The following is a 26,342-nucleotide window of genomic DNA, read 5'->3' as shown; positions in this document are numbered from 1 at the left end:
GCCGGGGTCTATAGCTGAGAACGCTAGTCTCCTGACTGTCCCTCTATGGGGCTAGGGGGTCTCCTCCCTGTTGTCCACCCCACTACCTACTCTTAGCTTAGAGCATCTTCTGAAACTAGGTTCTATTGGCTAAAGGGACAGGAAGATCCCTGTGTGATCTCCAGGGATCAGATACAAGGGGGGCAGTGGAATTTCTAGGTCCTATAGTTAGCTCCACCTGCTTTTAATTATGGTGTCTCCTCATGCAAGAGTCAAATGTTAGGAAGAGCGTCAGGATGGTCTTTTCAAATTATATGAACATCGTTTGTCCAGGAAAGGGTGGGGCACTTTGGTGGACAGTCCTACAAGACAATCCCATGGTCAAGGGGTATTCCTCAAAGCAAAACCAAGATGCCATCACTGGATGTGTAGGTGGATGAGGGCAGCCTAAAACTACAGGCTGTAAAATTGGGAAAAAATCACTAACATCTTTATGCCACGGACTTGAAGGACACCCACAAAATCATGTATGTGGTGGGACTTAGAAACCTATGCGATATCCTCAGATAGAAGTTTCTGCTGCTAAGTCGCTTCAGTCATGTCCAACTCTGTGTGACCCCAAAGATGGCAGCCCACTAGGCTGCCCAGTCCCTAGGATTCTCCAGGCAAGAACACTGGAGTGGGTTGCCATTGCCTTCTCCAATGCATGAAAATGAAAAGTGAAAGTGAAGTCGCTCAGTCGTGTCCAACTCTTCGTGACCCCATGGACTGCAGCATACCAGGCTCCTCCACCCATGGGATTTTCCAGGCAAGAGTACTGGAGTGGGGTGCCATCGCCTTCTCCGAGAAGTTTCTAGTGAGTCCATAAAATGTTAGCTGGTAAGAAAGGAGCTGGCCATGGTGCCCGGATGCAGCCAGATCTTCCTCTGGGCACTTTACAAACTGCAAATCCTTGTCCCCACCCTTAACCAGGAACTGCCTCTCAAATGTTATAACTAATGGAGTCGTTGCCTTGTGACCTGCCTCTTCTCAGCCATGGGTATTCATTCTATCAGTTTCTTCTTTGAATACCAACTATAGTTTAAGGGCTTTATGACTTTATTTTTTAAATTTTTAACTGGAGGATAATTGTTTTACAATGTTGTGTTAGTTTCTGCTGTACAACCAGGTGCATCAGCTGTAAGTGTACATATACCCCTCCCCCTTGAGCCTCCCTCTCGCCCCACCCCTCAACCCACCCCCAGACACACCAACTATTAACCAGGTCTTTGGGGCTCCAGAATAAGACCTCCTTGCCTTCAAGAAGCAGGCAGCAGAGATAAACAAGTAACTATTTCTGTAGCAGTCAAATGCGATGGCTTCAAGAACACAGGCAAGCACGAGGCGTTCTGGTGCTATGAAGGAGGGAGGGGTCCGCTCTTTCTTTTGTTTGAATAGACGTCAGTCCAACCTCAATGCAAGTCTTACTCCAAGTGAAGGATAGAGGGAAGGGAGGTGGGGTGAAAGCAATGCCGACTGTTTAAGGAAAGCCTGGCAAGGCTGTCGGGGGCGCCCAGGCAAAAGCAGCAGGCACAGGAGTCTGTTGTCTCCCAGGACCGGTCTGCACAGCATCCCTGATGCCCCATCACTGGCTGAGTGCAGCCCACAGTGATAGCTTTCGGTGAACGGTGTCGGATTCATGATCTCTGAAGAAGATTTAACTTCGGGACCAGGGACCAGGCTTGATCACTCAAGAGCTTTTGTATAGCTGAGTTTTATTAAAGTATAAAAAGGGACAGAGAAAGCTTCTGACATAGACATCAGAAGGGGGACAGTGTCCTCCTGCTGGTCTTTAGCAAGCTGTTTTATGTCTGTGAGAAAGCTATTAATCAGATGAGAGAGACGCCTCAAGGCTGACAGAGTTTCACCAGGCCCCTCTCCCACAACATGCATTTTTGAGATAGGATGGTACGAGGTGTGTTGTCCCCAGCCATAAAGCAATTGATATGAATATGGTTTGTTGAGCTATTACCAGCCCAAGGTTTGAGAAAAGAAAAAAGGTAGTCTTAGGTGGAACCATTTTGAAGAAAGGCAAATTCCAAAGCAAATACACAATTTCATTAACATAGCTTAAGAAAAACATTTCCATAGAGAAACCTCCTTTTAATTTTGTATGGAGAAGGAAAAAAAAATCTAACTAAAAATCTAATTGTAGTTTGTTTCCTCCTGCCGTTTAAGGGAGAGATAAAAAATGTCTGACATTTGCAGCCTCTGATGTCTGATATTTCCTCCATTTGGAGACCCCTGGCCTTCCTACCTGTTACCCTCTCAACAGGAGCCATGCATTTCAGCACATAGGCGCTGAAGCCCGCAGCTAAGTATACCCCCTGTAGCCAGAGGTCTGCGAGGCTCATTCTCACTGGCCTCCCCAAAGCACTGAACTCTAATGACACCCTCCATTTGACACTTAAGCAAAGATTGTTTTCTGCACTTGCAAATTGTTTTGGGTGCATCTTGACCTGTCACCTGGCCTGTGAGCTGCTCAGGGCAAGGGCAGCACCGTAATTCTTCCTTCATCCATTCATGTATTGATCCATCAGTTCATTTACTTTTTTTCAACACGTACTTACTGCAATGCCCACTGTCCTAAGCACTAAGGGCTGAGCAAGAGGAACCTCAGGAGCCCAGAGGGAAGAGAGACCTTAAATAACTAACGATGCAGTAGACAGGGAGTTTCTAGGTAAAGGTCAGGGAGTTTCTATTTCCCCTTTCCCATCCCCAGGAGGGGGTTTTCTCTGAAAGATCAGCAATCTCCGGGGCATAGCTCCTGCTGGGGACATGAGTCAGCCCAGGGTCAGGAGGAGCTTGCAGCCTGGCAGGACCATTGATGACACGGGCTTGGATTCTCCCGGGAACTGCTTCACGCCACTTCCCTGGGGCCCTCGGGGACAAGCAAACACCATGGACAGCCTTCAAAGGAGAAACACTCTCAAGCTTCCTGCAGGGTAAAGGCCAGCTCTTCCTGCCCCCAGGAGCTTCTCAGTGTCTCCTTGAAATGCTGAGAAATCGAGTCTTTTCCCAAATATCTTTTAGAAGCGTTCTCCCCTCTCTTCTCATAAAGGAATAAGTAAAAATATCTTGAATGAACGTTGAACTCAGGAGGCACATGGGGAAGTTCTGAACTATGTGGCTTTTCCTTCCATCACATCAGGTCTGAGCAAAGCACTTCCCAGGCAGGCCTGGGCTGAATTCCAACACAGCCCAGCCTGAGTGCCCAGTTGACAGAGGAGGAAGCTGAGGCTCTGAGATGGTAAGGAACTTACCCAAGGTCGCGCCACAGCTAAGTGGTGGAGTTGAAACCTGACCCCAGGGCCTGTGCTCTTAACCACCTGCCGCACTGCCCGTGGGAGGCCCCACTCTGTGGTTTCTCTTCCAGCTTTGCAGATGGAGTGTGATATCAGCTCCGGGCAGGAGCTGGGACTTGTAAGCAGGACATAGAATCTGGACAGAACCTCCCTGCCCCCTGTGTGTAGCTGGAGTTCAGCTGGGGTTCACGCACAGCATTCCTCAGTGTCCATGGGCTGTGGAGACCATGACAGAATCAGGGTGCTGCCATCAACAGAAGTTTCAAGCATCAACCCCCCTCGCCATTATGTGTGTATATATAAAATGGAAATTTAGTGATACTAAAGGGTTAAAGACCATTGTGATAACTACCTCTCACTGCTTCTGCCATTAACTATCAACTATTAAGTGCTTATTATATGCAAGGTATGAAGGTGTCAGCACACACACTAGTAAGAGTTTACAGTGTTATTATGTGGAGGTAAATGATGTCCAAAGCCTCTGAGATGTGAAGAGCTCCAGCCGTACAGTTTCAGGCATCAGATGGGATGGTTGCTTTTAAGCCCTGGGATTGTCACCTTCTGTAACTGTGTCTAGGTCTTACAGTTCAGACTCAGCTGGATGGATCCAGGGGAGAAAGCTGGGGGAGGCTTTTGAGAAAACTTGGCAGGTCTGGACACCTGATGTGAAGAACTGACTCATTTGAAAAGACCCTGATGCTGGGAAAGATTGAAGGCGGGAGGAGAAGGGGACAACAGAGGATGAGATGGTTGGATGGCATCACTGACTCAATAGACATGAGTTTGAGTAAACTCCGGGAATTGGTGATGGACAGGGAAGCCTGGCGTGCTGCAGTCCACGGGGTTGCAAAGAGTTGGACATGACTGAGCGACTGAACTGAACTGAACAGAACTAAACTGGCAGGTCTGGCTGCCAAACGACAATTCTGAGCAGCTTTGTAAGCTGACCCCCACTTCCTGGGTTGCTTTGGCCTCTGCCCTGTCCAGTGGCCTTTCCTGATGTTCTGGTCCTTGAGGGAATGGTCCACTTCTAGGGTTTCCAGCTCTGGGGGCCTTGGTCTGCGGACCTCTGCCAGGCCTGGCCCCTGGAGAGGGCCAGGGAGCCCTGGGGTGTGGATGAGATGCTCCTTCTGGACCCGGGTTCAAGATTATCAATGAGTGAGTGGCTTTAAAGGAAAAGAAAAGTCCAGAACACAGGCTTTTGAAGTATGGAGGCAAGGAGTAGCTGGAAAGGAGGAGGTGAGCACAGCTGGGAGAGGGGAGCCTCGTGGATCAAGGCCTGAGCTGTGTCCTAGAGAGAGGGGAGAATTCATCTGAAGCGACCCCAGCCTGAAAGGCCAGGGCTTGTAGAAGGCTCAGCTGCCAAAGGCCTCCGCATGGAAAGCCTTAGTCCCCTCTCAAGTTTCCTGCCTGGCCCTGCCCACTCCCGCAGGCTCCCGCAGGGCAGTGGTGGGAACACTCACAAGCTGACTTCTGTTTTCTTTTCAAAGCCCAAAACGTCATCAAGCTGTCAAAGAGACTTTGCCAACACAGCTCCTGCTGGGAGGAGGTGCTAAGAGAGATCCTTTTTTCTCTTGCTCTTGCTCCACCAGGGCTTCTCTGGTGGCTCAGATGGCAGAGAATCTGCCTGTAATGCAAGAGACCCAGGTTTGATTCCCTGAGTTGGGAAGATTCCCCAGGTAAGCGAATGGCAACCCACTCCAGTTAACTTGCCTGGAGAATTCCATGGATAGAGGAGCCTGGCAGGCTACAGTCCATGGGGTCACAAAAAGTTGGACACAACTGAGTGACTAACACTTTCACTTTCCCATGTGGAAATGGCCAAACTTTGGATTTAATTCACCTTTGAAGTGAGAAAATGGGGCCCACCCTCAGGAATGGTAGAGGCTTAGCTCTCCAAATGGGGAACAAGTCACCCCCCAAAGCCCTGGCATCATTTTCCGTAAAGAACAGGACAGCTTTGAGTCAGAGCCATGGACATCTGTCACTGTGTGTTGAGAACCTTTGGTTGGGGGGCTGTGCATGTGTGTGGGGGGAGCAGGGAAGAGCTGGGATCCACCAGGAATAGGAACTAAGTTTATTACATGCTCCCTGCCTTCCATGCGGTCTGTTGGGCCTTAATATCAATCACTTCATTTAATCCTCATAGCAAGAGGACAATCATGTTATCATTCCCATTATACAGGTGAGGACACCAAGGCTCAGGGGTCTTACAGCTGGTGAGCGACAGAGCTGGGGTTTGAATTCTGGTCTGGCTTCAGAATCTGAGCTCTTAAGCCTTGAGAACAGGGTTCTCACCGTGGAGTCCAGAAACCACCTGCCTGGAGACTTCCCAGGGTATCTGATAGAAATGCAGTCTTGGGTCCTGCCCAGGCTCACTGGATCAGAACCTTGGGGAATAAAGGGGCCTAGAAGCTATGATTTTGACCATCTCTTCAGGTGGCTCTGATGCATGTAGAGTGGAACACCAGCATCATGCTTCACCTCATGGGGAGTGGGGAGCAGGGTGAGAGCTGGGGTGCATGGGACATGAATTGAGGAGACCTGGGGTGGCAGTGTGTGATTTGCAGGAGGTTTGCAGTTGCTTCAGGGAGCAGGGGCGTCACTTGGAGGTTCCCCAGCCCCTGCCAGCTGTCCTCTCTCTCTCTGCCTGTTAGCTACAGCCCAATCAGTTAGGTCTCAGCCCCACGCCTGAGCTATCTAGGCCCATAGGAGAGTCCGCAGGAGGCCTGGGCTGGTGTTTCTATTATTTCAGCTCAAGTTCTTTGCAACACAGTGGCTAGCTCATCCCAAGGACCCCTCAGCCCCCAACTTCCCCAATCCTTCCATCACTGAGACGCTGTCCCCAGAAGGTTCCTTTCTCGCCCTTTCTGTGAACCTCATCTTGACCTGTCCACACCCTCTGCACTGCCCCTCCAGTCAGGTCAGTAGCCTGAGATGATTCTTCCCTAGAGTTAGTGATGGTGATTTCCTGGGTGGAGGTGCTAGATGCTATAGCCATCTTCTGAAGCCCTTTTAGAAATAGAGAAGGGAGGCATGTGACTGATGCCAAGTGACACAGGACAAGGCAGGCAGGCCTTCCTGACTCCGTAAGGCAGAAGCAGGTGGACTTTGGGACGTAGTGGAGCAGAACAATCCCTCCAAGCCTAGAAATGCCAGCACATAGGGTCGGGAAGATCCCCTGGTGGAGTGCACGGCAATCCACTCCAGTATTCTTGCCTAGAGAATCCCATGGACAGAGAAATCTGGTGGGCTACCATCCTTGGGGTTGCAAAGAGTCGGATAAGACTGATATGCACACACAGGGTAGGGAGAGGTTGTTGCTAAGACCTGGGGCTCATCTGCACACCCACAGACTCCAAAACCTGCTCTTGCCCCTATCGTCACCCCAGGAAAGGTGTGGGACTCCCTTATTCTAAGCTCTGGTGGCTCAAATGGCCTTCACATCTGCCCTCAATGTTATTTTTAAACTGACTTCACCAGTGCGGCATGGGGACCACATTTGCCCAGACAATTCCACTAATAGGCCTGGGGTCCCAAGCAGGAGAGGAAAGTGACAAACTCCCCCTTCCAGCACCTCAGAGAGCCTCTTAGCTGGACAGCCTTCCCCTGCATGAGGGTGGGAGAAAGGGGCAGAGTCTGCTCTGAAGTTGAGTGTCATGCAACCCACCAGCAGACTGATCTGTGTTCACCCCCTCTCCTCCTGACTCACCTGCCTGGCCATGTTTTCTCTTGGGATGGCTCCCAGCACTCCATCTGGATAGCATCTCAGGCCAAGATGGAAGGCCAGCCCCAGAGGCTGTAGAATTATCAGGGATGGAGGCTTCTACACAGCCGGAAGCAGCCTGGAGCTCTTTCTTTCCACCAGCTGAGTCTCCTGTCTTCCTCCCACCAAGCCACCTCCTCCTCATGTCCTCCAGGAGAAGGGCAACACAGATGGACAAGCGCTCCATCTGTTTGGCAATGGCTGGTCCAGACGGCAAGTCCTGTTCCTTCTCCATCTGGCTTTCTTGGTGAACTTTCCGCTGAACTCCTTCCAACCCGGTCGGCAGCACTCCTGCCAGGAGGAGCCAGCGCCAGGGAGAACAGAATAATTGCCTCTCGTGTTGTGCATGCTGAGCCTTCATTAACACATCCCCAGAGTGGCATTTGCAGCCCTCTGTCACAGCAACCAGCCGTTGAATAGCGCGCAATGCCTCGCCCCCAGATTCTCCACCGCCTCGCAAGGGCCAATTAGCCCTGTGTTTCTGCGTGTGGCACTGGCTCATTCGCAAAGTCACACCGCTGGCACTGTTGTTATTTACAGAGAGGAGGTTTCTGTGTGGCCTTGTGCGCTAAATGGCACATACATGTTAGCTGGCCCATTCACTCTCCAGTTTCCTTTTTCAGCACAAGGAAGCCATGCTTCTAATCCATAGATGGCATGGAAGGAGGAGTATAGGGGTGGAAGACGGCACGTGTAGAAATCAGGAGAGCTGCATTTTAGTAACGGCTCTGCCCATGGTTAGGTGTGTGACCTTGAGCAAAACAGCACATGTGAATGCCATTTTCTTCACTTACAAAATAAGGGAGTTGGCATTGACACACAGGTTCCTGAAATCTTAGAGCTCATCAAGTCTACCCATTTCACAGATAAGCCGAGGCACAGAATGGCCACTCAACTCAGCCAAGTTCATGTAGCTAGGTGGTGTTAAGACTTGAGACCTCAGTTCAGGCTTTCTGCCTCCTGGTCTGGAGTGGTATTGATGAAAGAAGGAAGCATTTCAGGAGGGAAAGACATGGTGAAGGAAAGTCCACTCCCTGTGCCTGTGGGGAACTCTGGAAGAATGACTCGTCCTTGACATGCAAGATTCCAGGCCTTAGAGTGGGGCTCTCACCCAGGGCCATTTTGCCCCTTGGGGACATTGGGGAAATGTCTGGAGACATTTTTGGTTGTTGTATGTGGGGCAGAAGGAAAGGCAGAGGGCCTGTAGTGGGTAGAGGCCAGGATGCTACAAGTACAGGACCCAGTGAGCGGGCTGAAATGTCAGTACTGCTGAGGTTGGGCCCCAGTCAGACACCAGCCCCCTTGTCTACTGTTATCTTTCATGGAATTTCAGAACTTCTCAGTTCTTTACCTGTATCCTGAAACGATGTCTTTCTGCTAATTTTGTTATTGATGCTGAAGTCTAAAATGATTTTTTTTTCTTGAATATAGAAACCATCCATGCTTACTTTAGAGACTTTAAAATATTCAGAAAGGTACAAAAATAAAAAATAAAAACTCCACCACATGGAGGTAACTAGTAAGAATATTTTTATATTTGGTATTTTTCCTTATCACAGGTTCTTTGAGCACACTCTGCTTTCCCCTGTTCCATGACTTTTCTCGACAATCCTCTTTGCCCCTTCCCTTACCTGCCTTGCCACCTGTTGAAATCCTATCCAGTCTTCAAAACCCCTCCAAAGTGCGCCTTCTCCAGGAAGCATGGTAAATCACTCAGGACCTCCACCTGAGTGGGATGTGAACTCTCCCATCTCTGTACCCCTACAGCATTTCGTATCTTACGAGTGTCGATTTCAGCATTTTTTTCTTTTCTTCTTTGTATTCCAATTCTGTGCAAGTGGCTTGAGAGTGGGGACTAAGTTTTAGTCTGCTGCATGTGTGTCCCCTCCCCTCTGGCTTAGCCAGACACACACACACACACACACACACACTGAGTAGTTTAAGCACAGCACCTAAAATGTGCCTGCTCATTGCCGTCCTCTTACTTCCAGACTAAATGACCATCCTTCATTCTTAGTCACACAAGACATTTCAGTCTATGGCCTTTTGTGCTTCTTCATTTGGGATTACCCTGAAACTCTTCTTTCTGATGACATGAATCTTGGAGATATTTAATAATAAAAAAAAGTTAAAAGCTTTAACTTAAAGAGCACCTACTATGTGCCAGGCATTGGGATAGATGCTTATATAAATTTCCTGATTCAACCAAAACTGTGGACAGGTATTGTTGATGCTTTTTCCAACGTGAACATTGAGGTTTGGCAAGGTCTGGAAGCTTACCCAAGGTCACCCGAGGGATGAGAGATGTGGGATTTAAGCCACCCCCTGGATCCACGGCTACATGTACCTCCTTGGAGTTTCTCAAACCCTGTGCAATAGGCCTGCCCCTGCCTACCTCTGTGCAGTGAGAGGCAGCAGCAAGCCAGTGTATCGGTGCCTGTGGTCTGGGTGGCCCCAAGTAAGGCGTCTCCCTGTAGGGAAGTCACAGAACCCAACCCAGCTCCCTGGCATGGAAACTCTGGCCAGCTGGCTGAGCTGCCAGAGAGTCAGGTGGATGGCAGTGTACAATCCAAGGTCATAGAATGTTCAGTGCTCCCTGGCTTAATGAGCACCCAGAAGTCTAGCCCCTTGGTCTATGCTACTCAACTGTGGAAAATTCTTAAAGAGATAAGAATACCAGGCCACCTGACCTGCCCCCTGAGAAATCTGTATGCAGGTCAAGAAGCAACAGTTAGAACTGGACATGGAACAACAGACTGGTTCCAAATTGGGAAAAGAGTACGTCAGGGCAGGGCTGTATATTGTCACCCTGCTTATTTAACTTATATGCAGAGGACATCATGAGAAATGTTGAGTTGGATGAAGCACAGGCTGGAATCCAGATTGCCAGAAGAAATATCAATAACCTCAGATATGCAGATGACACCACCTTTATGGCAGAAAGTGAAGAAGAACTAAAGAGCCTCTTGATGAAAGTGAGAGATGAGAGTGAAAAGTTTGGCTTAAAACTCAACATTCAGAAAACTAAGATCATCGCATCCAGTCCTATCTCTTCATGGCAAATAGATGGGTAAACAACGGAAACGGTGACAGGCTTTATTTTTTTGTGCTCCAAAATCACTGCAGATGGTAGTGACTGCAGCCGTGAAATTAAAAGACACTTACTCCTTGGAAGAAAAGCTATGACCAACCTAGACAGCACATTAAAAAGCAGAGACATTACTTTGCCAACAAAGATCATCTAGTCAAAGCTATGGGTTTTCCAGTAGTCATGTATGGATGTGAGAGTTGGACCATAAAAAAAGTTGAGCGTTGAAGAACTGATGCTTTTGAACTGTGGTGTTGGAGAAGACTCTAGAGAGTCCCTTGGACTGCAAGGATCCAACCAGTCAATCCTAAAGGAAATCAGTCCTGAATATTTATTGGAAGAACTGATGCTGAAGTTGAAACTCCAATTCTTTCAATTCTGATGTGAAGAACTGACTCATTTGAAAAGACCCTGATGCTGGGAAAGATTGAAGGTGGGAGAAGAAGGGGACAATGAGGATGAGATGGTTGGATGGCATCACTGACACAATGGACATGAGTTTGAGTAGGCTCCGGGATTTGGTGATGGACAGGGAAGCCTGGCATGCTACAGTCCATGGGATCGCAAAGAGTCAGACACAACTGAGTGACTGAACTGAATTGATGCCTTGTGCTAAGTGTATCACAGGGGAGGTGGCAACAGGTGGCTTACCTGCAGATATCTGATGCTGGGAAGCCAGCATCTTCCTCTTTGGCAGGCAGTGGATGAGCTGGAATGAGCAGGGGAGGGTCACATCTCTTCCTTGGCTGTCCCCTCCTTCCCAGTCAGGCTTAGCTCTGCTCTCCAAACTTCTGAAGTCATTTTTGCTACTTCAGAGGGAGTCTCTTTTTCGCTGGTGTGGCCGACAAAGCACAGGCTCTAAATCAGATTAGCTTTGTCTCAAGCCCAGTTCTGCCAACAAAATGATCTTGAGCAACTCTCTTGCCTTCTCAAAGCTTCAGCTTCTCCATCTATAAAATGAGCAGAAATGATACCCAATCTCAAAGAGCTGGATAAGGACTAAACATGCGATTATGAGAAACTGACATGCTTGCTGTAGGTGTTCAGATAGCTTTCCCTTCTTCCTGGTAGATTTTGGAAGATGTGTGGGTGGTTGGAAAATGTGGGAGAGGAAAGTGGGCTGGAATGGAGAGGCTGGGAGGGGCAGGCAAGGAGTGGTCCAGTCCTTCCCCGTTTTGTTTTTCCACCTGGCTCCCTGGTGTAGGGGAATCCCTCGGCTGGTTGCTGGCAGCCTTGCTCAAACACATTCAGTCATTTGTGCTGATTAAACTTGCTGTCCTAAACCACTGTGTGGGCTCAGAATCAGCAAGAAACTCCATTTCCATGAGGCATCACAGCACAGTGGTTAGAACAAGCTCTGGGCTGCCTCGTACACAAGCGTGGCCTTGGATAAGTTCTCCCAATTTTATTTTATTTTGTTTTTTTCTAAGTGTTTTTTTTTTTCCCTTTAAATTTTTTTCTTTTTAATTAATTAATTTATTTTTTATTGAAAGATAATTGCTTTACAGAATTTGGTTGTTTTCTGTCAAACCTCAACATGAATCAGCCATTGGTATACAGTTATCCTCTCCCTTTTGAACCTCCCTCCCATCTCCTACCCCATTCCATCCCTCTAGATTGATACAGAGCCCCTGTCTGAGTTTCCCAAGCCATACAGCAAATTCCCGTTGGCTGTCTATTTTACATATGGTAATGTAAGTTTCCATGTTACACTTTTCATACATCTCACCCTCTCCTCCCCTCTCCCCATGTCCATAAGTCTATTCTCTATGTCTGTCTCTCCATTGCCGCCCTGTAAATATATTCTTCAGTACCATTTTTCTAGATTCCATATATGTGAATTAGAATACGTTATTTATCTTTCTGTTTCTGACTCACTTCACTCTGTAAAATAAGTTCTAGGTTCATCCACCTCATCAGAACAGACTCAAATGAGTTCCCTTCTATGGCTGAGTAATACTCCATTGTGTATATGTACCACAACTTCTCTGTCCTTTCATCTGTCGATGGACATCTAGGTTGCTTCCATGTTCTAGCTACTGTAAATAGTGCTGCAATGAAGAAAGGGATACATGTGTCTTTTTCAAATTTGGTTTCCTCAGGGTATATGCCTAGGAATGGGATGGCTGGGTCATATGGTGGTTTTATTCCTCGTTTTTTAAGGCATCTCCATACCATCTTCCACAGTGGCTGTATCAATTTACATTCCCACCAATAGTGCAAGAGCCTTCCCTTTTGTTCAAACCCTCTCCAGCATTTATTGTTTGTAGACTTTTTGATGATGGCCATTCTAACCGATGTGAAGTGATATCTCATTGTGGTTTTGATTTGCATTTCTCTAATAATGAGAAATGTTGAGCATCTTTTCGTGTGTTTGTTAGCCATCTGTATGTCTTCTTCGGAGAAATGTCTGTTTAGGTCTTTTTCCCACTTTTTGATTGGGTTATTTGTTTTTCTAGCAGTGAGTTGTTTGAGCTGCATGTATATTTTGGAAATTAATCCTTTGTCAGTTGTTTCATTTCACCTTGCTTATAATTTCCTTTGCTGTGCAAAAGCTTTTAAGTTTAATCAGATCCCATTTGTTTACTATTGTTTTTATTTCTGTTACTCTAGGAGGTGGGTCATAGAGGATCTTGCTTTGATTTATGTCCTCGAGTGTTCTGCCTATGTTTTTCTCTAAGAGGTTTATAGTTTCTGGTCTTACATTTAGGTCTTTAATCCATTTTAAGTTTATCTTTGTGTATGGTGTTAGGAAGTGTTCTAGTTTCATTCTTTTACATGTAGCTGTCCAGTTTTCCCCACTCCAGTACTCTTGCCTGGAAAATCCCATGGATGGAGGAGCTGGAAGGCTGCAATCCATGGGGTCACTGAGGGTCGGACACGACTGAGCAACTTCCCTTTCACTTTTCACTTTCATGCATTGGAGAAGGAAATGCCAACCGACTCCAGTGTTCTTGCCTAGAGAATCCCAGGGACGGGGGAGCCTGGTGGGCTGCTGTCTACGGGGTCGCACAGAGTTGGACGTGACTGAAGTGACTCAGCAGCAGTCCAGTTTTCCCAGCACCATTTATTGAAGTGGTTATCTTTGCCTCTTTGTATTTTCTTGCCTTCTTTGTCAAAAATAAGTTACCCATAGGTGCATGGGTTTATTTCTGGGCTATCTTGTTTCATTGGTCTATATTTCTGTTTTTGTGCCAGTACCACACTGTCTTGATGACTGTAGCTTTGTAATATAATCTAAAGTCAGGAAGATTGATTCTCCAGCTCCATTCTTCTTTCTCAAGACTGCTTTGGCTATTCGGGGTCTTTTGTGTTTCCATATGAATTGTGAAATTTTTTGTTCTAGTTCCGTGAAAAATGCCATTGGTAATTTGATAGGGATCGCATTGAATCTGTAGATTGCATTTGTTAGTATAGTCATTTTCACAATATTGATTCTTCCTACCCAGGAACATGGAATATCTCTTTATCTGCTTATGTCATCTTTGATTTCTTTCATTAGTGTCTTATAATTTTATGTGTACAGTTCTTTTGTCTCCTTAGGTAAGTTTATTCCTAAATTTTTAATTCTTTTTGTTGCAACGGTGAATGGGATTGACTCCTTAATTTCTCTTTCCGATTTTTGTTAGTATGTAGAAATGCAAGTGATTTCTGTGTATTGATTTTGTATCCTGCAACTTTGCTAAATTCACTGATTAGCTCTAGTAATTTTCTGATACTATCTTTAGGGTTTTCTATGTATAGTATCATGTCATCTGCAAACAGTGAGAGTTTTACTTCTTCTTTTCTGATCTGGATTCCTTTTATTTCTTTTTCTTCTTTGATTGCTGTAGCTAGGACTTCCAGAACTATGTTGAATAATAGTGGTGAAAGTGGACACCCTTGTCTTGTTCCTGATCTTAGGGGGAATGCTTTCAGTTTTTCACCATTGAGGATAATGTTTGTTGTAGGTTTATCATATATGGCCTTTACTATGTTGAGGTAGGTTCATTTTATGCTCATTTTTTGAAAAGTTTTAAACATAAATGGGTGCTGAATTTTGTCAAAGGCCTTTTCTGCATCTATTGAGATTATCATGTGGTTTTTGTCTTTGGTTCTGTTTATATGCTGGATTACATTTATTGATTTGCATATATTGAAGAATCCTTGCATTCCTCGAATAAACCCAACTTGATCATGGTGTATGAGCTTTTTGATGTGTGTGAATTCTGTGTGCTAAAATTTTGTTGAGGATTTTTGCATCTATGTTCATCAGTGATATTGGCCTGTGGTTTTCTTTTTTTGTGTTGTCTTTGTTTGGTTTAGGTATCAGGGTGATGGTGGCCTCATAGAATGAGTTTGGAAGTGTTTCTACCTCTGCAAGTTTTTGAAAGAGTTTTAGAAGGATAGGCATTAGCTCTTCTCTAAATGTTTGATAGAATTCTCTCTGTGTCCTGGGCTTTTGTTTTTTGGGCGATTTTTTAAATCACAGCTTCAGTTTCAGTGCTTGTAATTGGATTGTTCATAATTTCTATTTCTTCCTGGTTCAGTCTTGGAAGATTGAACTTTTCTAAGAATCTGTCCATCTCTTCCAGGTTATCCATTTTATTGCCATATAGTTGTTCATAATAGTCTTTTATAATCCTTTGTATTTCTGCATTGTCTTTTGTTAGCCTCTCCTTTTTCATTTCTAATTTCGTTGATTTGATTCTTCTCTCTTTTTTTCTTGATGAATCTGGCTAAAGGCTTGTCAATTTTGCTTATCTTCTCAAAGAACCAGTTTTTAGTTTTATGAATCTTTACTATTGTTTCTTTCATTTCTTTTTCATTTATTTCTCCTCAGATCTTTATGATTTCTTTCCTTCTACTAATTTTGGGGTGTTTTTGTTCTTCTTTTTCCAGTTGTTTTGGGTGTAAAGTTAGGTTGTCTTTTGGATGTTTTTCTTGTTTCTTGAGATAGGATTGTATTGCTATAAACCTCCCTCTTAGAACTGCTTTTGCTAGGTTTTGAGTTGTTGTGTTTTCATTGTCATTTGTTTCTAGAAATTTTTTGATTTCCCTTTTGATTTCTTCAGTAATCTGCTGGTTATTTAGAAATGTGTTGTTTAATCACCATGAGTTTGTGTTTCTTAGTTTTTTTCTTGTAGTTGATATCTAGTCTCACAGCATTGTCGTCACAGAAGATGCCTGATAACGATTTCTTAAATTTACTGAGGTTTGACTTGTGATCCAAGATGTGGTCTATCCTGGAGAATGTTCCATGTGCACTTGAGAAGAAGGTATATTCTGCATTTGGATGGAATGTCCTGAAGATATCAATGAGATCCATCTCATCTAATGTATCATTTCAGACTTATGTGTCCTTATTAATTTTCTGTTTTGATGATCTGCCCATTGGTGTAAGTGGGGTGTTAAAGTCTCCTACTATTATTGTGTTACTGTCAATTTCTCCTTTTATGTTGGTTAGTGTTAGTCTTACGTATTGAGGTGCTCCTATGTTGGGTGCATAGATACTTACAATTGTTATGTCTTCCTCTTGGATTGATCCTTTGATCATTATGAAATGTCTTTCCTTATCTCTTGTAATATTCTTTATTTTAAGGTCCATTTTGTCTGAGGATTGCTACTCCAGCTTTCTTTTGCTTTCCATTTGCATGGAATATATTTTTCTATCCTGTCACTTTCAGTCTATATGTGTTTTGAGGCCTGAAGTGGGTTTCCTGTAGACAGCATATACATGGGTCTTGTTTTTGTAACCATTCATCCAGTCTGTGTCTTTTGGTTGGAGCATTTAATCCATTTACATTTAAAGTAATTATTGATATATATGTTCCTATTGCCATTTTATTAATTGTTTGGGGTTGATTTTGTAGATCTTTTTTCTTCTCTTGTGTTTCTTGACTATATAGGTCCATTTAACATTTGTTGTAAACCTGGTTTGGTGGTACTGAATTCTCTTAACTTTTGCTTGTCTGAAAAGCTTTTTATTTCTCCATCAATTTTGAATGAGATCCTTGCTGGGTACAGTAATCTTGGTTGTAGATTTTTCCCTTTCAGTACTTTAAATACATCCTGCCATTCCCTTCTGGCCTGCAGAGTTCCTGCTGAAAGATCAGCTGTTAAATGTATGGGGTTTCCCTTGTATTTTACTTGTCGCTTCTCCCTTGCTGCTTTTGATATTTTTTCTTTGTATTTAGTCTTTGTTAGTTTGATTAGTATGTGTCTTGTCATGTCGCTCCTTGGGTTTATCCTGTATGGGACTCTTTGCATTTCTTGGACTTAATTGACTATTTCCTTTTCCATGTTGGGGAAATTTTCAACTATAATCTCTTCAAAAATTTTCTCATACCCTTTCTTTTTCACTTCTTCTTCTGGGATCCCTATAATTCAAATGTTGGTGTGTTTGATTTTGTCCCAGAGGTCTCTGAGACTCTCCTCAGTTCTTTCCATTCTTTTTACTTTATTCTGCTCTTCAGAAGTTATTTCCACCATTTTATCTTCCAACTCACTGATTCATTCTTCTGCTTCAAATATTCTGCTATTGATCTCTTCTAGAGTATTATAAATTTAAGTAATTGTGTAGTTTGTCTCTGTATGTTTATTTTTTAATTCTTCTAGGTCTTTGTTAATTGATTCTTACATTTTCTCCATTTTGTTTTCAAGGTTTTTAATCATCTTTACTACCATTATTCTGAATTATTTTTCAGGGAGTTTGCCTATTTCCTCTTCATTTATCTGGACTTCTGTGTTTCTAGTTTGTTCCTTCATTTGTGTAGCATTTCTCTGCCTTTTCATTAATCTTTTTTAACTTATTGTGTTTGAGGTCTCCTTTTCCCAGTCTTCAAGGTTGAATTCTTTCTCCTTTTTGGTTTCTGCCCTCCTAAGGTTGGTCCAGTGGTTTGTCTAAGCTTTGTATATGGTGAGATTTGTGCTGAGTTTTTGTTTGTTTGTTTGTTTTTCTCTGATGGGCAAGGCTGAATGAGGTGGTAATCCTGTCTGCTGATGACTGGGTTTGTATTTTTCTTTGTTTGTTGTTTAGAGGAGGCATCCTACACAGGGTGCTACTGGTGGTTGGGTGATGCTGGGTCTTGTATTCAAGTGGTTTCCTTTGTGTGAGTTCTCACTATTTGATACTCCCTAGGATTAGTTCTCTGGTTCTAGGGTCTTGGAGTCAGTGGTCCCACTCCAAAGGCTCAGGGCTTGATCTCAAGTTTGGAGTGGTTCTATATATTCTTTTCCTCTGGTCAGGTACTCCTGTATGCTCTCAGCTGGTGTTCTGCATGCACTTCTGTGTCTGAAGGTGTATTCCTGATGTATCCATGGAGAGATATGTAGTCCACGTCCACCTACTCCTCTACCATCTTGTTCTCCTTCAAGTTTTCTCAGTTTTAGAGCTTTCATTTTCTCATCTGTAAAATGGGGATATTGGTAACTAATCAGTTTGCCTAAGATGATGAGATCAGATCCTGCATGGGTTTCCATTGGCTCAGAGCTGAGTATATGGGACATGCTTTAAGAAACTAGCTACTTGTTCATTTCTATTGTAATCATTCTGGCCACAGACTATGTCCCTAACTGTGCTGCTTGTCTTGGAGACATGCTCAACCTGGCCCATACCTGGCAAACCACATTATCCAATGGGTAAGCCAGCTTGGTCAGCCTCACGGCTGAGAACCAGAAGCCTGGGTGCCAGTAGAAGATGCATTCCAGTGACAATCGTCCTTGGAAGAAACATCAAAACCAGAGGAAGACATTACTCAGGCATATTCAGAAGGCATTCCAGAACAGCAAAACTGAGGCTTATGTTGCAAACTCAACCTAATGATAATATGGAGTGTCACGAGACTTACAGACTGTGCTCCTGGCCACCTTGAGGCAGAGAGGGTTAGGGCAAGAGGGAGGGGCCAAAGATAGGGGCTGGTAGTGACCCCACTCCACCCCAGGTCTTGCACAAAGCCCCTGGAGACAGAACTCTGGCTTCTTCCACTAGGACATCTTAGGGATGGGCCTCTAGAGGCCATGACTTCGTCCTCCTGCTCCTCCTCTTCTTCCTTATGAGGAAGCTGCCTGGGGTGGGGGGTGGCTCAGCTGATCTTTCTGACTCTTGGCCTTTCCTGTGATGACAATTCCTGGAGCCTCCATGTTTGATGGGCAGGTGGGCAGAGGCTGGATCCTTCAGCTGGGGACTCTTGGTGGCTGCTGTCACATGGACCTGATCCCTTGAAAGGTCTGTAGTCCCGAGCTGGGAAGGACCCCAGGTGAGGTCCAAGTGGGAGGGAGGAGGGCAGACATGTATCCAAAGGAGACAAAGACCATGAGCTGGTAGAAGAGCATCTTGCCTGAGAGCACAGGACCACCCTAGGGCAGGCGAGCAGTGGCTGCTGGAATCCAGACCAGAGACAAGAGACCTGGCACAGCAGCATGCTTGGGGAAGAAGCAGGGAAGCCAGATGCAAGGGCAGGAGCATCTGCATCACTCTGTGACTGCTCAGGAAGGTGGGGAGGGAGAGCGAGGCCTCAAGTGCTGAAGAGTCCCTGAGGTGACAGCCTCATCCTGGAGGCAGTGCAAACAGAGGAAGGGGAAGGGAGGGGGAAGGGGAAGGTGGGGGGGCATGAAAATGCCTTGAGCACCCACTGCGTGCCAGGCACTGTGCTAAGTCATCCAAACATCACTCTGAGGTGGGTGTTAAAGTCACCCCCAGACAGGAAGGGGAGACCCGGAGAGCATCAGTGATGCCCCAGTTCTCAGGCTGTGGGCCTCTGGCTTCACACACCATACCCGCTGCCTGTTTATCTTCCACTGGCTTCAGGCAAATCAGACCCACCAGACCCGTGGGAGGAGAGCGTGTGCCTTCCTCGGCCTCCTGGAGTCTCTGCTGTCAGCTGTCGCAGACCAGACTGCCTCACATGACCTGTGGATCTTTGCAGTCCTTTGCTTATTTTCAGCAGCCAATAACTCCAAAGGAGTCTCACTCCTGGAGGATTCGTTCATCAGTGTGGGCCACAGTCCAGCCACTGAGCCTACAAGCAGGAAGGAAACGGGCAGGTTCAGAGATCACACATCTGTCCCAGGTGTGTTGGGGCACTGCGACGCCTGCAAACCACGTGGAGACCAGGCTTCCCTCCAACTTAGAGGGTGGGGCCACCCCTCGAATGTCTCAAAGCCTAGACTGTGGTGTCGTCCCTGCACACAGGGTGGGAGAAGGAGTACGCAGGACGGACTGTCAAGGGGGTAGGTGCTTTATCATCTCACCCTCCAGCAGGGCCAGCTCTTCTTGTTGCCCTGGAGGAGGCACCTGCTGGGTGCTGGACGCAACCTGTGCCACCCCAGTCGGTATGCCTCGTGTTGTCCTGAGAAGATGAAGAAGGTGAAGGCTCAGAGGAAGTGCTCCTTTCTGGGTCAGTTAAGCCCAGTGTTTTTTCAGTGACCTTCTGGCCTGGGTCACACAGCCTGGAAGACCTTGACCTGAGATTTGAGCAACAATCAGGAGTGATCACAGTCACTCTCCAGTCCTGCAGGCAACGCTCAGGGCTAAGAATGTCTGTACTCATTGGAAGCCAGATTCCTCTCAGGTGTTGCTTTTTTTCTGTTTCTTGTCTTTTTTTAGGCCTGGGGGTTGGGGTGGGAGACCGACGATAGAGATGTGCTATTTTGCACAAACGACTTGCCCGCACGTCATCCAAACACCAAGTTCCGTTCGCAGAGGAAGTGAGAGGTGTCCGATTCGGTCATGCAGAACACAGCTGGGCTGCCTGAAACCAAACGCAGCGGCTACTCTGAAGGAGGTGTTGTCCCTGGGCCAGTATGGGGTTGACTCACAGCCGACGCCACTCCCACGTCAAAAATACCGGGCCTTTGTCCCAGGGAGGTTGGCCCCTCGCTCAGGTCATTTCCAACCCACTCCCTGGAATCCATATTAAAGGGAAAAGGAAAGGAAAGACAAAGAAGCAGAAACCAGAATGGCTAAGCTCCCAAGTAAGAGGAGAGCCGGCCAGGTGGAGCACCACGTGGTGTGGGATCCCCACTCCCACCCTGGGTGTCTGACTGCCGCCGGCCTGGCCAGTGCTTGAGCCCACTGGGTCATCACAGCCTTGGTTGCATTCCAGACCCAGGAGTGAATTCAGGTTGTATGATGTCCAAAGACTTAATAATTCAGGAGCACTCCTTGATAAAAAGAATACAAAACTGGGAACAAAGTTAAGTACCAAATGAATATTTCTTTAGCTTGGGGGTGGGGGACAGAGCTCATAGTAAATTGCTGACACCCTGCAGATTCAGGTCTGTTTCTTCAGTAATCTCCTTAGGTGGTTTATCAGAAATGCACATGTAGAAAGGTTTCCTGTTTGTAACGGGCTTCCCTCTCTGCCTAGAACACGCTCAGCATCTCCCTGCTCTCACGGGGCCCCAGAAGCTCACATCTCATGGGCTTTACAGTAAGTCCACGTCTAATGAGACTTCAGAGTTGACAACTGAATGATCATGAAAGCTGCGGCTGCACAGACATCACTCAGGGCAGGGAGTCTTAATTTTGGGGTGGGGGATGTTCCTGATCCTAATTGAGAATTGAGTGAGAGCAGCTTGGATTCTCTGCAGGAAAAGGGCACAACTCTCTCATCCACTAAATTTTACATACAATTTCAAGGAGTCTTGGACCCTCTTAAAGCCTACCTGTGCATCCCAGGTGGGGTACCTGTGACCTAAAGTGATGCATTCATTTCACATATGAGGCAGCAGATACCCAGAGGGGTGAGTGACTTGTTCAAGGTCACACAATCAGTTGGGAGCAGAGTTGGGAATGTGTCCTTTGGTGCTGGACAGAGAATGGGGTCTCCAGTGAAGGAGACTCCAAGTTAGGGTCCCTCTGAGGGTCTTTCTCGTGTCTTCTGGCTTCCTCCCTAGACATATTGTTCTGCCTAATATAGCTAAAAGAAAGAAGAAATGATGGCACTGAAACATGAACAAAGACAGGGGGAAAAAGGCTGCAGGGTTTGGGTTTAAAACAATGAAAAATACAAAGTTGAGGGATACCAAGCAAACAACATGCAAATCTTCTGAGAAAGAACTAGGGACCGCAGTGTTTGGTGCCTAGAGACCCGAGTCCCGGGGAAATCCCAGTAAAAGTCACATCTGATCGGGGCCTACCCAAGCCCCTGATTTTCCTCTCATGCCACCCTCTCCCCTTGGACCCAGCTTGGGTTGTTGCTTGGCCTAAAGCTGTGGGCTTGGCAGGTGTGGCTTCTTCTGCCCACACAGCTTGCCCCCTCACCCCACCCCCAGCCTCAGCTGCATCCCACCCACCGCAAAGTGGCCTCCACACTTCCTCTGAGCCCCCAACTAACTTAGGTCTCCAGCTACCTCCCCACTCTTGGCACCTGGCTCTTCTCTTTAGGAGCACAGCATCGTTTATGGTTCTGTATTTGTTTCAGATCTACATCCCCCAACCCCCCAACAGACATTAAGCTCCATTTGAGCAGCCTCTGGGCCCTTGATTACCAGCAGTTGTGCCAAGAGCTGTGTGCTGAGGTCGTGGGCAGCTGGCTGCAGCGGATGCCCCCTGAGAGCTGTGATTAAGAAACTCAGGAACAGTTCCCTCTCCTGCCTCCTGGGCTCGCCTCCAGATGGTGGAGCTATCTTGAGAGGGCAGCCTGCTATTCATACGCAAGTATTTCCTTCTTTCATTCCTTTTAGTTTGGGGTGGAGAGTACTCTTTTTTTTTTCAACTTAACACCCACGACTGCATGACTGATGCTGTGTGTGATGCCTCCCCAAGGGCCGGGGAGCCTTGATCAATTCTTCTTTCTTCTTCTCGGTGTTGGGCTGGTGAGGTGGGTAGGGGAAAGGCGTATGTGACAGAGAAGCTCGAAGTAAAGCCTGTTTTTCTCCTGCCAGGCTCTCTGCCTAGGGAGCAAGGGTGTGGGTGGAGAGGGCTGATAAAGACTGGAGACGAATTCCCCTCAGCCGTCAGTTTCTCTTCCCCCTCCTGTCTCCCTAGCAGCCCGGGGTGAAGTGGCAGGAGGCCAGGGACAGGTGAATTCACCTCCGCAGGTGGGTGCCTGCTCGTTTCCCCTTAAACACGCTCCCACAGAGCAGCCTCCTCCTTCCCCCTCCCTTCCGCAACCTCAGATGCAATAATCAGTATGAAGTTTTGTGTCTCTGAATAAGATGCCAGATACTTCATTTTCTTGCACCAATCACCTTTGCAGAGGGATGAGAAATAAACCATGATAGGCTATTTAGGCAGACAAACAAAGACAAACAAAGATGATGGGTGCTGACAGGGCTGGAGCTGCTGACTTGCTCATCACCCTTATCCTCTCCAGTCAATCACAGTGCAGCTTTCGGCAGAGTCCCGAAGCCTCAAGTGGAGGTAAGACACCCTTGAGGCCGGGTGACTAGACTCTGGGCGTCATGACAGCCACCCTCCCTCCCCTCGCCACAGCTTCCCTCCCTTCCTTACTCAGCCGGTGACTCCATCTTTGATCACAGCATCATGGCTTTTGTACTTTGTCTCTGTTCCAGAAAAGCCTTTGCACCCACTCTGTCATAGCTTTCCTGACCTCCCAAGGCCAGTGCATCAAAACAGAGTCACCATCTTGGGAATGGTGTGTCTGCTCCCAAGTGAGCGGCAGGGTGTGGGGGGCTGTCAGGAAAATGGTAGGAAATGCCTGAGCAGAAACAAACAGCTGGCTCTCCTTATCGCATTGAGCATCGGGCCTGCACCCCAACAGGACCCTGTGCATTCTTGCTGGGTGAATTAATGAATGCCCAGGACTCCTAAGGGCGTGAGAAGTCGTATACAGGTGCTTCTGCACACAGCCTCTGGCAGGTACTGCCCAGCTTTGAACAAAGGCTCTGCCACTGCTACCTGTGCAAGCCGGGGCCTGCTGCTTGAGCTTTTGGTCTCTGTTTCCTCATCTATAAAATGGGCATAATAATAATGATCAAACCAGTCAATCCTAAAGGAAATCAACCCTGAATCTTCACTGGAGGGACTGAAGCTGAAGCTGAAGCTCCAATACTTCGGCCACCTGATGTGAAGACTCCCTGGAAAAGCCCCTGATGCTGGGAAAGATTGAAGGCAGGAGGAGAAGGGGGCGACAGAGGGTGAGATGGTTGGATGGCATCACTGACTCAATGAACATGAGTTTGAGCAAGCTCTGGGAGATAGTGAAGGAAGGGAAGCCTGGTGAGCTACAGTTCATGGGGTGGCAAAGAGTAGGACACAACTTAACAACTGAACAACAACAACTCATAATAGTGAAGAGTTGCTATGTGTAAAGCAGTTAAAATACTGCCTGGCACATAATAGGCACCACCAGTGTCTGTTATGATATAGCCTGAAAGATAGTTACTCCAAGGAATTAAAATCTCTTTTAACCAGAAAGTGTGGGTTTTCTTATCTTGGAAGCATTCACCTCCACCCTACAGGCTCGTCTCACACACATGGAACCATTTATTGCAGAGGTCAGAATGATTTTTCTATTAAGAGCCAAATAGTAAATATTTTAGTGACTGCTGGTCACACAGTCTTCCTTACAAATACTCACATCTGCTGTTGTAGCATAGACAATTATGTAAACAAGTGAATTAAGCTGTGTTCTAATAAGACTTTATAAAAACAGGAGGTTGGGTGTATTTAGCCTGCTGGCCATAATTTGCCTGCCCCTGATCTATCTGGATTCTACCATCTTATAAGACTCTCCTCTGATTCTACCTCTTCTAAGAACCCTGCCTGTCTCTCTACTATGATATTTCACTTTTCTCTCCCTGGACTTCCAAAACCCTGAGTTTGTGGGGGGAGATTAGTATCCTAGAAAGAATAGGCAGGCAATCTGGGTTTAAGCTCTGCCTTGCTACATAACTTTGAGCAAGGCATTTAATATCTCTGTAGCCTCCATTTACTCATCTGCAAAACAGGTATAAAATGTTTGCCTGTAGGGTGGTGTGAAGATCAAATAGCCCAATGCACAGGGATGTAACCTGCGAACTCCAAAGTGCTACACAATGGAAAAGGGTCTTTGTGGGTCCCTGATGCTCAGCTCAGTGCTCAGTGCTTGTTCAGTGTTGACTGCACCAAATCCCAGTGGTGATATTCAGTACAGATTTTTATGTCAGGTGTATGGTACATGTCCCTATGGGTACTGATCTCTGTGGCCAGATGTCCCTGTGTCAAAGGATACAGGCCCAGGAGAGAAAGGACAGCATTTCCTGGGGCAGAATCAACAGAATGCTTGTTGACTTGAGATCTAGGCGGGAGTCACAGTGTAACAGGTCTGGATTGTCATGACAGAGAGGAAGGCTTCCAAAGGCACATATGGCTTGAAATCTGTATTAGTTTCCTGGGGCTGATACAAAAAGTCACCACAAGTTTGGTGGCTTAAAGCAACAGAAATGTATTCTCTCAGTCCTGAAGGCAAGAAGTCTGAAATCAGGGTGTCAGCAGGGCCGCCCTCCATACACAGGTTGTGGGGAATGACTTTTTCCCTTGCCTCTTCTACCTTGTGATTGTTGGCATTCATTGGCTTATGGCCACGTTATTCCAATCTTTGCCTCCATCCTCTTGCACATCACAGTCTACATTCCTTTGTGTCTTTGCCTCTTCTGTCTCATATAAGGATGCTTGTCCTTTGATTTAGGACCTGCTTGGTTAATCTAGGATGATCTTCAGATCCTTAATTACACCTGAAAAGACTTCTGAAATAAGGTCACCATCACAGGCTCCAAGGATATAGATATGGACATATCTTTTAGGGACCACCATTCCACCCACCATAGTATACTAATGTCACTTAACTTTTTATCTAAAGTATTTCCTATGCATTGAATAGTCTTCCAAGAACTTAAAAAAAAACATTTATATACCTGTACAGTCTTTATTTTAAACTTTTTATTTTGTATTGGGATATAGCCAATTAACAATGTTGTGATAGCTTCATGTGAACAGTGAGGGGACTCAGCCATATACACGTATCCATTCTCCCCCAAACTCCCATCCAATCCTGGCACATAACATTGAGCAGAGTTCCACGTGCTATGCAGTAGGTCCTTGTTGGTTACCTGTTTTAAATATAGCAGTGTGTACATGTCCATCACAAACTCCCTAACTGTCCCTTCCTCCCTTATTTATTCATTTGGCTGCTCTGAATCTTAGTTGCGGCATGTAGGATCTTTAGTTGCAGCATGTGAAATCTAGTTCCCCGATCAGAGATCAAAACCAGGGCTCCTTGCATTGGGAGCATGTAGTCTTAGCCACTGGACCACCAAAGAAGTCCCCCAATAACTATTTTGATGGCTATTAACTTTCCATATCGTAGATATACCATAATTAACTCAATTTGTTTCCTCTTGCTAGGCATTTAGATTGCTCATGATTTTCTACTATTGTGATAAGGATGTAACGCGTGGATTTGGGGGTCCGATATCCCCAGATCAAATTGTTGCTTTTCCATTTATCACATGTGACCACAGTCAAGTTTCATAAACTTTTCTGAGCCTCAGTTTTCTCATTTATAAAATGAGAATCATAATACTGATCTCATAAAGTGACTCACAGGGTCAGATAAAAGGATAGGTGAAAACTGGCGAGCAGAGGACTGTTCTACACATGAAAGTACTTAATAAGTTATAGTCGCTCTTGTTTTATTAATATGGATTACATCTCAGTTAATTTTCTTAGGGTGAATTACCAGAAGTACTATTCCCAAATCCAGGGATGAGGATAGTTTTAAGGCTCTTGATTCATATTTCAAATTGCATTGCAGAAAAAGCATTGGCAAAGATGTTCAACCTTACCCAATCCTACATGGTAACCACCCTCTCTGGGCTCCAATGGCCGCTTTCATCAATGGTCAAGAATATTCCAGGTATCTGTTATGGAACCAGGGTTAAGCTTTGAAGAGTCTGCAGTACACTTGGGGCAACCAAATTGTATCCACAAAACAAAACAAACATTAAAAATGGAAATTATTAAATCAGCAAAAGTTTATTGAGCACCTATTATGTGCCAGCCACTGTCCTAAATGATGGAAATTATACACTGGTGAACAACACAGAAAACCTTGCCGTCAAGCAGCTTATAATCTGATGGGTCATATCAGAACTGAGATGCAGCATTTTCTTTCTATAATGAAGTTCAGAGAGAGAAGAGGCCCGCAGAGACCAGCTTCAAAACGGTCTTCAAGAAGGA

At 46.0% G+C, this 26,342-nt stretch overlaps 1 long non-coding RNA gene across 1 annotated transcript; it reads right to left on the bottom strand.

Moving 5' to 3' along the window:
* Positions 1–19,762: 19,762 nt before the first annotated feature.
* Positions 19,763–23,075, bottom strand: LOC123331392. Its single transcript, XR_006548000.2, has 2 exons — positions 21,650–23,075; positions 19,763–19,908 (listed from the first exon to the last, which is right to left on the bottom strand). It is a non-coding gene; the product is annotated as an uncharacterized LOC123331392 (long non-coding RNA).
* Positions 23,076–26,342: the final 3,267 nt, after the last annotated feature.

Source organism: Bubalus bubalis, chromosome 23 (assembly GCF_019923935.1).
Source record: "Bubalus bubalis isolate 160015118507 breed Murrah chromosome 23, NDDB_SH_1, whole genome shotgun sequence".
In the NCBI taxonomy this organism is placed as follows: Eukaryota; Metazoa; Chordata; class Mammalia; order Artiodactyla; family Bovidae; genus Bubalus; species Bubalus bubalis.
This window is presented reverse-complemented; position numbering and strand designations above follow the sequence as displayed.